This window comes from Falco naumanni, chromosome 15 (genome assembly GCF_017639655.2).
Source record: "Falco naumanni isolate bFalNau1 chromosome 15, bFalNau1.pat, whole genome shotgun sequence".
Classification (NCBI taxonomy): Eukaryota; Metazoa; Chordata; class Aves; order Falconiformes; family Falconidae; genus Falco; species Falco naumanni.
The window spans coordinates 8003571-8017380 of NC_054068.1; positions in this window are offsets into that span (position 1 = coordinate 8003571).

Sequence of the window (13810 nt, forward strand, 5' to 3'; positions counted from 1 at the left end):
GTGCAGGATGCTTCTGAATTTAATTCTGCTATTCAAGACACCATTTACTTTTCTAATACATAAAGCCGTATGCACTGCTCACAAGAAATCCTGCAGGTAAAGAGAAAACAGAAGAATACACGTTAGAGGATTAGACATAATATAGATTGGGAAGTCTTATGTAAAACAGAAAATCATATTTTTTGTGATATTTTGCAAAGAAATTTTGCACTTGGCAGGGTATTTAAGTTACCTGTCATTTACATCTAGAAGATCAGCAGAGAAAACCTAATAATACTTATACTCTTAGGAATTATTGTCTTTGTAAAGCAACTATCTTTGCAGCATTCTAGAAGGCAAAAAATGTCAGGTTTGTCAGCTCCTATAGCTTCTTTATAAAGTGCAAGTGGTTTAATTTCAAAAGACGAAACCTCATGCTACATGCATAGCATATTTTCTTTCAGTTTCTAAATTCTTTTCTGCTACACTCTTAAAAAACACAATGGCCAACACAATATTTTATGCTGTTCCACAGTGATTGTTGGTTTACAAAAAAACCCCAAATATCTTAAAAACGCTGTAAGGAAAAGGACCAGAGTAAATGGATATCACCATTATGTCTCAGTGTACAGTGACTACTAGCATAGGTAGACTTCCAGTAGGAACCATTGTGCGTAGGATGCCAAACTGGAGGCAAAGGTGCAGCTCTTTGGTTTTCCTGAATCAGTCTTTTCTAGTCTCTAACATGACCCTCTATTTTTAAAGATATTTTGAAGACTGTCCTTGAAAATTGTTATTAATGGCCTAGCTAAGCAGAGAGAGGATTACTACTTATCTATATTATATTTATTCCAATTTCTACTTTAAACATTGTTTTATGTAAATTTACCATATTTAATCCCCTCTATTTATACACTTGACTTACTACATTTTTACAAATACTTATTACAGTTATTTTGAGAATGACTTGCATATTCCCTATCTACACAGTCTTATTTATTATTTCTTTTTCATTCTGATTCGTTATAGAAGCTAAAGTAAACCTGTGTAGGGAAGGACAGGTAGATTTGTGCATGGAATGAAGTGCTATGGTCTACATTGTCATAGAGCAGAACCTGGAAGTGTTGGAGGAATAATCAGTCCAGGAAGAAAAAGATGCTGAAATTTTACCTTTCTCCTTTGAACGCTCTATGTGGCTGTGTGCACTAGCCTTAAAGCAAGCTGCTTTGGTTGTCAGAAAGTCTGGGTAGAATAACATGTTGTGGGCTAATTTAGCTTACTGCTGAGCACTGCTGCCCAGCAGAGCTGAATAGATATATCTTCTGTCAGTCTACAACTCTGAAAACAAAATTGTAAAGTCGCTCCCACAGTAAACGGTTATTTTCCCTGCACAGTTAATGCAGTTGTATAGAACAACTAGGAATCCAGGAACATAAAAGCACAGAGACTGAAATCTTCCAAAGTATTTAGGCAACAAAATCCCATAGAAGGTGGGTTCCCTAAAAGGATGATCTTGACTGTTATATTCGTTTATGTTGCAATACAAAAATAGTATTTCTCACTGTGTCTGGCAGAGGTCATAGCACAGTATGGCTAGATCTTTGTAGTAAAGGAATAGCTGCAGTTTCTCAACAGAGTTCTTCTAGTAAAAAAACGGATCTGATCACTACAGCTAAGAGACTGAGGCTTGGCTCACAGAGGGATGATAATCCCAAACCAGTGAAGCTAAGTGAAAAGACGTGTAGAATTATTTGAGCACTGAAAAGATGCTGAGAAACCCATGACAACAAATAATCTGTTCCACTTCAGTGATGGAAACTGATTTCAGGCTTACCTAGAGAGATAAATATGATTAACAGAATTTCAGTTTCAAGTCTATTAGGAATCAAACTTTCAGACTGACAGCCATTGTTTGATTTTTTCAACTATTTTTTACCATTTGATTAACAACTTGCAGGACACTGTTTCTCCATCACAGAAACAAATACCTTGGCTGAAGGTAAGATGATCCGTTAAAGAAGAACCATATCCAAAGGTAGTGGAACAGCTATACTGAGGTTTTTTTAGCCTAATAGGGAATTGAATCTACTTCAGCCCAGGGACAAAATACTGCATCACTTGTGTTTGAAGCAATGACTGCAGAACATTTGCTACAATTGATCATTTACTGCTCTCTTTTTCTGGCTTTAACACTCTGAAGTCCTGCTTCTTCAGCACTGGGTTGTGTGAACAAAATGCACTGAAGTGAACGGTTGTCTCCAGACCTAGATTTTGCCAATACCTTTTTTTGCACAGTGCCCCTTCAGAGTGCACTTAGCATTATGAAGTGCAGGAAAGGAAAAGTGCTTCTTGGTACTAGTTCTACAGTGTAATCAGAGTTTAAATGTAAAATTTATTTTCCAGAAGAAAACAAATGCCAAATTCTAGTGGCCAGGAATTCAAGCAGTGCAAGTCAAAATCATAATCATAATCTCTTTCTCTTTAATGCTCCACTTGAAGACTGTGGAAAAGGAATAGTACGTTTTCCTGCTACTACTCATCCACTTTCTTTTTGAATTGGAAGGTGGGTTGTTTTTTTTTTTTTTTTCTTACAACTGATCAAGTATTTGGAATACTAGTGTGAGTTTTTCCAGTTGATAGCAGGTGATCACAGAGGGCAAAGGTGAGCAAATGGATTTAAAACAATACTGCACAAGTAATGTTGCATGCACTAGTATTACATGCTTCATTGCATCTTTGGTTATTCATTCTTTACACCAGTCCTCTGGGACAAAATCAATGAGACATTTTATGTTATGCTTCAAAGTCATCATAATTGTTTGTTTTGAAGCAACATTTTTTTTTCCTCTTTTGTCAACCAAGCAATTTTCTGAAGTACCCAATTTTGCAACATCAGTCAGGAATAAAGCCAGAAGCTTTTTAACAATAATTTGAGGAGGGGAAAACCCAACAGCAACAAAAACCTATGCTGAAGTGCTGTGTCGTTTATAACATGGAGTTCTCTCCAAAGGGAAGTCATAATGCAAAAAAATACAAAATCCCCATAGCACTTACTTCAAACAAACATGAGCATTAAACATTATGTGTAGTATCTGCGTGACAACAAGTTGTCTTTGCATAATTAAAGCACCTCAGAAGATATGTACAGCGAGACATCCCACTGTCAATTAGCTGCTTGAGTGGCCAAGTTTCCACATACAAATTCTGTGTATTACTTCTTCAGAGAAGAGCAGTACTGTGTTTGACCTTTTCTGCCTTCCCAAAGGACATTGCTGTATTATTTTTTGCACTCTATTACCTATATCTGAACCTCTGCTTTTTGTAAATGCCTGAGTCATAAGTTAAAAAATGACTAATTAGTATGTTTTTTGCATCTGTATTAACATCCAAAAGCCTTGACAGAGATTGCAAAGGCAGTGGTTCCAGACACAGTACAAACACTTGGTAATGAGTTCCTCTAGTGCCTTTCATCGCATGTCAAAACGCTTTAGTGTCAGCCCTGGTCCGTCTTGTGTGTATGGGAAGTGGGGCACACAGCAGTGATGTGATTCCCTGTAGCCAGCCAGGAGGCTGGTGTCAGCCAGGGAAGAAATGAGGCTTGAAAATCAGGTGAGGCTTTGTCCATGCTGGCCCCCAAATCCTACAGCACAGAACCTGGAAAAGATACCTCAGGTCTCTATCTCTGCAGTCCATGAATGTACACTCAAGGCCTCCTCGCTAATTAGGAGATTATTCAGGAATGGCTATAACTGAAGCAAATGGGAGGGGGGCGGGGCGGGGAGGCAGAAGGATATTGTTAACATCCCTCTATCATAGTAAGACCCTCTGGGGATGATACTTGGCTGCTTGTAAGTGTATTTAACATAAAGCAGAGATGATTGAAAAATGTAGCTTGTAGCTCCCCGGGGCAGTTTGCCATTCACAAGATATAGGACAGTGAGCAGTACTGGAAGGAGATGTCGCAGGCAGCCCTATCCGTGATGGCCCAGCAGGCAAAAAAAGGCTTGTGTGTACTCAGAATATGATTTGACAATTAGATCCTTTAGCACTTGTGAAAGCCACCGATTTACAACTCTTATTAAATTATTTTGTACGCTCTGGTATAAAATATTTGTTTCTTAAGATTTGATAAGGTGCATAAACCTAATACATCTTAAACACTGCATAAATGCAGAGACGGTGGAGCTGTAAGGCCAAATTCATTAGTGGCATTCTATCGAGTTCAGTGGGTTTATCCCATGGATGAATTTTGCACATACTCTGTGAAATAGGTAAGTATTTGACTAAAATTAGCCAAATCCTCCAGAGCCTAATGGAGTGCTTATGGGCTCTGGCAACTTAACCCAATGTTTCATTTGCACTAATCTAGCCAAGACTGCAGAAGCATGAAATATACTCTGCGGGGAGAGTGCTGCTCTTTGAAGTTAGTGGCTTAATTCCCATTGTCTCTGATGGGAGCAGGACTGTGTTTTCTGTGGCATTTACTCCTATTACTGTATACAAAAATCTTTTTACATATGAACTAATTTGGTCTGTACTTGGAGAAATTCCCATCTTCTGAATTTGCTAAAATCTTGTTAACTTCCAGGAGAGCCTGCACAGCAGTACCTGTGAATTCTGTATGTTGTCCACGTAGATACCATGGACTTCGAGACCCTACAAATTTCACTTCTCAGTGTGTGTGTGTGTATGCATGCAGATTGCTAGCTAGCTAATAGTAATGGAAAAAGGAAAGGAAGGGAAAATAACTCTTTGCACAACAGAACGATATCGCCTAACACATAATCCAACATTTTCCTTTTTGTAGGGGGATTCTGTAAGTACCGACAATTCAAAATGGGTTATTTGATTATTTGTGTTCACCTGCTTCTTTTGGATTCTCACAGCCTGGAGGTCAGCTGTACTGTGATGGTCTTGGGTGAGTATGCAGAGTGCCACTGCTGCCGGCGCTGTCCCAGCTGGGCGAAGGGCTGCTGCCAGCACTGGGCAGCTGGGAAGTGGTGATGGAGCACTCTGGTGTGCAATTCTTCAGCTAGGTAAGTGACTGTTTCAGTTTATCCTTTCAGCAAGAGCAGAGGGTTTCTATTTTAGACAGTCACAAAAGGTGAGCATGTAGTGTTTAGGAGGAAGGCAGCTCAAGCAGTGATCTGGGCACAGAGAAATAAGGAAAAGGAAGCAAAAGTATCTTTGAAATGATCCCATTTAATGGTCAAGTAACTATTACCATGGCACAAACTCCAATTGATATGCTGCCTCTACAACACTTTGATTTACTCCTGTAGCTAGGTGCTGAGAGTGACTGTAATCATACGGGGTGTTTCAACAGAGAAACACATCGGGGAGCAGACAGGCAAGACAGTAGTCAGAAAGCAAGCTGTCTGCTGTACAGGCAAGGCAGACACTTCAAAGAGTGAGGAAACCTTTTCAAGGAAGTTATTGTCAGAAGCTACACAAGAGTTCCCAGTGATGTGAATGCCCACTGTTACTACTCACTCCCACTGAAAAGAATTTTTGTCCTGGTGAGGTGGCTTTCCCCATGATGGGGTGACAAGCAATCCCTGATCCTTTGGGTTTATTCCAGTTTACTTGCAGATTCCCTGTTTTTCTAGCCCATGGTCACTGCTTCTTTGACTTGAAAGATCAAAGTGGCAGTGCCATTCATTTTACACAAGTGCAGAGACACAGGAAGAGTATATTTTAGTCCTAGTAAGCACCACACATTCCCACACTTTCATTCTTCCCCTTAACCTACTGGAAACCTCAAACATCCAGTGTATAAAGTGTATATATCCAGGACTGTGTATAAAGAAGAGGGACTGCTGTTTCCTTTCTACATCTTGGTTTCAACACTTTCTGCAAGTGGATGCTGACAGCAGCCTACTACTGAAGGAATCGCTGCTGGCTTTAGATGCAATTTCCCAAGCCTGTTATCTCTAGGCCACATTATGACACACTGGTAGCATGTATTAGTCCAGCAGTTTCTAGTATTTACCATAACAGCTCTCGTGTCACATCTGCCTTTCTTATACTTCAGGTGCAGCTTGAGGCAGGTAGAGCAAAATCAACACAGAGAAATTCTAAAAGCTCCTCTCTTTCCTTGCTCTCATTGCTACCCTGGAATGAGAATGGCATGAGAAAGGTTGCTGTGGAAATGGAGGAGGCAAAATCTCATTTGGGGAAATACTGGAGGCAGGTGATAGGGGAGAATGCTAATATATCAGCCCCACTTTCTGGCTGGTACACCCCCCTCTTGCACTGAGAAAATTGGTTTGTATTTGATTCTGCTGATGTAGCAAACCAAAACAGCAAGTCAATTTGTGATAAAAGATGGAAAAAAAAAAAAAAGTAGTGACTTGGTTTATTAATCTCAGAAGAAACAGGACTACTAACCAAACCTGTAACCCCCAAGAATGAATCTATTTACTTCTTACAACCCTATCTTCATTTTTGACTCTCACAGTCTGGATTTGAACATACCGTAAACTTTCATGGGTATTCAGATTCCCTGATGGGATTTCCACATGCAAATGGACAGGATTCAAATCTGTTCCATTAAATCTTCATAGATGATCCATATTTGAGACAAAATTTATGGCATGTAGTCAGTGTAGCTGACTGATCATTTTGTTATGGTTGCCTATTCTGAGGCATTTATTGTACTTCAAAGCACTTTAAGAGATGGAGTCATTTATCAGAGTACCTTTGAGATGATTATAACTACAAGAGAAGCCCTTTAATTGGGAGATTGCGTAAAATGGTATTGTACCTTAAATGCAAAGGAGCAAAAAGAACAGAAATAAAGGGAATAACCTGCAAAATGAAAATGTCAGGAATAAAGAAGGATCATCACTAGATTATAGTGGTATTTCATCTTAACCATACCAACATTTAATCTTTTTATTACATTTTCTACACTAAAATATTGAGGCTTGGGATTTCTTTGGCACCTCCTCATGCACATTTTAATTACATCTATGTAGAATTCTATATAAAATCAGGTCAGCCTGGGGTGTCTGGTGTCAGCTTTGAAGGACTGGTGTTGCTACAGCCTCGGGTTAACCCCATGAAAGCCATTAGGGTTAAGCAGTCCTTACCCTGACTTCTGCCAACCTTATCCAAACAAACAAGTTACTCTGGAAATCTTGGAATAAACTTCAGGGGAAGAAAACACAACTTCAGCCATTCTGAGTTTGACTTTTTTTTAATGGAAGTGTCATGCTACCATGTGCTTCTCAGTTTGGCAGCAAAGGCTTCCTCACTAAGGCCTGTCTGCACACACACGTGGCCTCCAGTTGAAGATACTGTCCCAAAACAGATTCCAAAGAATGCATTTTCAAAATCCGTCTTATATATACTTGTGATTGGTAGTCTGGAGTCTAGCAAAACCAGTTTCTCATCACTGCAGAAAATACGCCGCCACCTTCACCAGTTAAATGCCCACAAAGACCCACAAAATCTCACTTTTACCAGTATGATGATTCCTGTGGTGTGACTGCAGCAGGACACTTACCTGTACAGTTATACTGCACTAAATGACCAGCGCTGCTGCGAAACATGACTAACATTGCTCTGGTGTAGAATGGCCCTAGTAATTCCTTGGAAGCCAGTATAACCCAGTGAGTCCTGAAAAGGCTGGTTGTGCTTGGGTGACTGACTTTGGGCATCAGTGGCAAAAGGCTGGGAATCTGAGAAAAGCTGAAGACCTCATAGTAAATACAAATGACAATCTCTGATAATTTTTGTGGTGCAACACTTATTATGACAAAGAGGCTCAGCCATGCAGGTCATTTCTCAGCACTTGTAAACCTTCCTCACATAAAATCACTTAATGCTGCAGGAGAGAACAGGCAGTTCTGTAGAGTTTTTATTGGTTTAAAAATTTAACATCTGGGAAGTATCATTTTTCCTTCAGGAGGTGTGAGGTATTATGTCTTATTCTGAGGGGAAGAGAGATTCCACCTTAGGAAAGGTAAAGTGTAGGGTCTGACAGCAGCAGGGACGACTCGGACACTACGAAGGAGAAGGTGCAGTGAGGGATGTGTCTGAGAGGGGGTGGTTCATTGCCATGAAGCCACATCACCTGCCAGGTATACTGATTAGGTGGTTGGAACATGCATACAACCGGGAAATTAATTACTCCATTGATTTTAAAAAGCACTCCAAAATAAAACGAGACATATCCATCCTAGATTTTGTATTGTCCCTAAAGACAACACAAATATGAACAGCTGTAGGTTTCAGTCATAGAAATGTACCTGCAAAGCACATTTTAAACCAGTACATGGAAGTTTTTGTTGGTTTTGCATGAAGTCAAAGTTTCAGAATACTACCATATAGCTTGCGTTATCAATCCCAACTGAAACACTTTATCAGATTGTCGGAGTGAATTGTTCATAAGCAGTCAAGGAAGTTTATGGAAAATAATCCTCATGTAAATTTTTGTTAAATTAATTCAAATAATCAATTTGGAAATCACAACACATGTAATACTTAACCAGGAAACAGATTATAGCCGTTATAAAAATTAACATCTAATGAATATGAACAGCATAACTGTTGTCAGTCGACGTGAACAGACATTCAGAAATACATGCTGTAGAAATTTTAGATCTGAAATATCCTTAGCTGCTGTAGCTCTTCTTCAAATGATGCCACACCAAATACACGAGAATGTGTAATGTTGTTCTAGAAGTTTACCTTAATTGGATTATCTGAGAATGTCAGTGATTGCCACCAATATTGTCCCTGCCTTTGTGCCTCTGATAGCCAGAAGAAACAGCAAGTTATAGAGACGTGCAAAGACTGAAATCACTCCTTTGTCAGTCTTGGCTATGTTATTGCGTTTCAACCTGGAAAATAAGTGACACATTAGTTAGGCCTTTTCAAGATTTGGAAAACACTCTTCACCCGCTTTGTTTTACTTCATGCTTAGTAGGGGTGACAGTGGTTTGCTTTGAGTGAGTTTTTAGGCAGAGGAAAAAAAATTGTTCTGCATTTTGCTAGTGTTGCAAACAGAGGTTTGGAATCAATGGGTGTTCAAAAACTGGAAAGAAAAAGGATGCTTTAACTTGTTGAAACTTTTGACAGAATTACATACATTATTTAGGTATGTGTGTAAAAGTGACACTTGGCTATTTAATGTGTTTTTGAAAAAGAAGTAAGATACTGGACTCTTGCTGCTTCTAAGCCTAGATTTATTTAGTTCCTGTTTACTGTACTGGAGCCATTAATAGAGTACATTATAGGAATATTTTTTTCATTCCTTAAGTTCTACAGGAAAATAATTATATGTCATAAACACCATGCAAAACACATTGACATTTAAAGTGAATTTTTTCCTAAAACTTTCAATTACATCCTTTTTTTGAAAAATCTGCAATTTTATATCAAACTGTTCCGGTTTGTTGTTTAAATGAGAGAATTCAAAGATACATCACTACTAGTGTGAGGTGTATTGTTTAGGAGTCTGTTGGAGGGCTTTAATTCAAATAAAGCTTTTCTGGATTTTCTATTGCATAGAAATTCTCAGAAGGCAGCTATTGGAGCTGGAATAAAAGGTAAATTCAGTATTCTTGAAACCAAACAAGACAGGATACTTGAGCTGGTCAGGGTGTAGAGCAAAAAGGTAGGAAAGCTGGAGAAGCATGTGACATTTCTTAAATTATTGTATCAAATATACATGTTCTGGAAAGATAAATACTTCTTTGTGAGAATACTTAAATGATGTTATTCAGCCCTTTGCCTGCCACCTGTTTCCTTAGTTCTCTTCTTTAAAACAAAAATCTCAATAAGGCTTTTCCATTATTAATTATAGCCATGACTCTGCAAACCAGAATGATCTGATTAGTGAACTTTTTCACAAAACTTCTGGGAAATCTCTGTGTCCTCCACCAGATATTCTTCCTAATGCCCACTACTTTGCAGATTTTGTATTAAGTGATCAAATAGCAGCCCAGAGCCATTCAAGGTAATTGAATCCCATGATTTGGGACCAGGTGTAGAAAGATGTTCAAACTAATTATTTAATAATTGAAAACAATAACCAGTGTAGTTTAATCTCTTGCTGATTTTCTAATGTTTATTAATTTAGGCACCTGTGTCTTCTGCACCACTTTCTTTCAAAATGCTTACAAGGATATGCATGGCATATAAATTTAAAGTGAATGTGATTACCTTGATACACACTCTAGGCGCTTAAGTGATTAGAAGAGCATTATTATTTTAATTGTTATATAGACTTAATTCTTATGAGTATGCTATTAGTTGTTTAAATTCCTAGATAGACATCAAGGTGCAGAATTTTCATTAAACACTCACTGTACCGTTTTCCACTACCTCTTCAAGTGGCCTGATTTAGGAAGAATCACAGAAAATATTTCCTTAAAAATTAGGCAAATACAACATTCAAAAATAGTTAAGATAAGTAAATGAGAAACAACATCAACACCAGCACCCTTATCAGCAGAAAAATCATTACCCTTCCACTAGTGTAATTCTGCTTCATTCTATTGTTTATGCAAAGTACATTGAAGAACCATCTGAAAGAAAGGAGGCTTATAATTACTATGAAAAATCAGCAACATAATCTATTTTAAATCACTTTGTGTCTTCTTTCCAAGGGCTTTGAATAGTAGAGCAGATGTTAAGCCTTGCACATTACTTTCACCTACCCTTGGTTCACTTAGCTATGTATATTATTTTAATTACCTTCTATACCTTCAAGGCAATTCCCATTATTTTATTTTGCTAATGCACCTGCTTAAAGAAAGAAAACTGTAAGTGGTGCACACAGGAAAGGGTAAAATGGCAGCAAGATTAGGCTTCTTGGTGTCCTTTCTTTTTCCTTTTTTCGACTGCCTTCCCTGTGACTAAATAATAACTACTGGAAGGAATAATTTTACAAGAGGGAGTTATCTGTTATTTTTATTTGGTCCCAATACTGCTAATTAACAGCAGATATGAAAGGTCCTGTAAAGGTTTTAAAATTCTAACAAAATCTGGTTTTACCTTCTATTCTTATTCTACTAACAGAATTCTTAGACTCCTATGAAATGGGCTGCTTTAGCCTTAAAGTCATAGAAAAGAAATGAATATAGCAGAATAACAACACAATTTACCAGCATGAACAAAATAGATGGACAGTGTTAACTGTATCATTCCAGCAGTCTACAAAGCAGTCCTAATGCCTTAACAGAATGTGTGAAAGTAAATGAAATGGCAGCACGATTACACTGATTACACTGGTTGCAGATACGTTAGGCTGCATTCATGCTTCAGTAGGGCTGTAATTATACTTCAAAGAACTGCTGTGTGCAGGCTGCTCCATTCTTATGGCATCCCTGCTGTTTGTTTCCTCTTATTTTGTTCTTAGCATCGTAGGTCTCAGTCTTGCAGACACTTACAGGTGTAACTCTTCGTTTCAGCAGTGGGGAAAAAAATCACCTTTTGTGCGTATCTGTGGTATTGGCTATAAACTCTTCCAACTCTTGTATGCCGCTACAGAAGTACCATCAAATAATAGGGTTTGGTATGATTTGATACCATTCCTAATTTCTTACAGAATAAACCTTTTGAGCTTTCATTAAATTGGTTGGTAGAGAGTGTGGGGAGTATGGCTGCTCAATATCAAACAGTTCTCTTCTCCACCTTGCCCCTAGGTATTAGTACTGAACAGAAGAAATCCAAACCTTTGTGATTTGTCTTTGATTAGTGCTGCCTCATGCTGCAAGCAGTACTTCAGGAAGAAAGATGAATTTGTTGCTGTTGTTTCTCACTTCCCATTGGCGATGCATGGCAGCACCTAGCCTAAAGCTGACCATTACATTTCATTTAAGAAAACTTATAGAAAAGGAAAACACATTTTGAGGTGTCTGCATTTTGTGTATACTTCAAAGGCACTGACATTTTACAGCCGCTTTTTTTCTTTTTTCCCCTCAGATAATGATATGATGCCAAGGCAGAATACAGAAGCAGAAAGCGGTAGTGTCTGGGGTGACTGTCAAGTCCTCTAATTTCTCTTCAGTGCCCTTTGCTTTCCTTCAGATACCTGCTGGCAATGGTAAGGTAGTGTTCCCCTCACTCTCTGGACTTTTTTGTGTGGTTTCTTACCATGCCAACTTCTGATTTGCAGAACTTTCTCAGATCCCACAGCTGAGCACAGGTCTGAATACTCCAGATGTGGACCTCAAGCAAGACTAGCTCAGCCACAGGCTCAAAATGTACTGTAGAGCAAACAACAAAGTCTGAATCAAACCCAAAGGACCCACCTAATAATAATAATAAAAAAAGCAAAATCAAATCTTAAGCTCTGTTCTCCTCAAGGCTGAAGCACTACTAGGAAAAAAGCTATGGACTATTGTCGTCATAGAGAAAAGGAGGTTGGGAACACTGAAATCACAAAGGGACGAAGAATCAAATCAAGGCAATCCCAAGGATATTTTTGGGACTTTGTGTCTTTGCAGAGACTCAGGAACCAGAAATGGCAGTTGAGAAACAAGCAATCTGTTTCAAAGGGAAGATGGGGCAACCGTTAGACTGGAGATACTTTGGCCTCTATGGTCCATACCCAGTTCCAGCAGCTTCACTGGGGCTTTACCACCTACTGATGGAGATGTCAGCCTGTTTGTGTGCACGGATGGTGCTCACATTTTTCACGGAACTGTAGGTCAGGCAGCAATAACAATTTTCAGTATCCCCAGGCAGCTTTCAAACCAGGTGAGCCAAAACCAGATCTCCACCTTCCTGAGAGCAGAGCTAAGCATGTCGTAACTGAAAGTTGCTCTCTGCTTGTCAGACACAGTGATATATGAAGGTAATTGCTTCCGTGTGCATTTAATTACAGTACTGTAATTAGTAGGTTGCAAGAGCAGATGCAGAGGGTCTTTTCATAGGGCAGACTCTGATAGGCCATGAAAACATCTCAAAAAGGAAAGGGCAGGGCAATGTCACATTTGGCAGCTCTTTGTTCTTGGAAAAGAGGGTTAATTAGCTGATCACTCCACTCTTCATCTTCATTTCTTAAGGTGGAGGGAACATGGTAGGAAGGAGACTGATTTATCTTCATGAATTTTTAGAACTAGCAAATAGCACCAAATCTTTGTTCAGCCCAGCATTGTGGCTTGGGCATGATGCTGGGGCAGGGACCAATGAGAACGCGAACAAAAACTCCACGAAGATCTTTATCCTCTCCAGGGAAAAGGAGAGCGAGAGATGCAATCTTTGAGTAGAGTTCACCATGGCAACTAGAGCAGTCCTTCCTATCATTTCTCATCAGGAGAGAGCAGTGATGATTCTGGGTTAATGCTGCGTGTGGGGACTTGTAACTCACCTGTACTTCCTCAGCACCTATTAACCAAGTTCATTTTTCAAAGTACCCCTTCGTGCTTTGTGGCAGCAAATGGCAGTGAGGTTACCCAGCTTAGCGTGGCTGCAGCTGTGGGTAACTCTTGGAAGGTTTTGAGGGTCAGTCCAGTGCAGAGCTGTTTGACAGGGAAATTGTGTCACTGCCTAATGACAAGCAAGGTGAGGATTTTACACTAGATGAGATGTGGTTTGAAGTCCTTAAAGAAAGCTGTGGTATTGGGAGCTGTGGGAAAGGGAATACAGCAGTGCTCATGTTGCAAAGCACATCAAACTTAATGTTTCAGGAATTGTTTTGTTTGCTTTAAATAAACAAAGGCATCTAAAGTAACCTTTTTTTTTCCTATTGGGAAACTTCACATCTTGTGTTCTTTAACTTATATTATTATGCAGCTGAAGTATTAGGTCCTGGTATTCATATTTACTGAAGCTATCTACTAAAGGGATTAAAAAGCATAGTCTTTTTAATTGT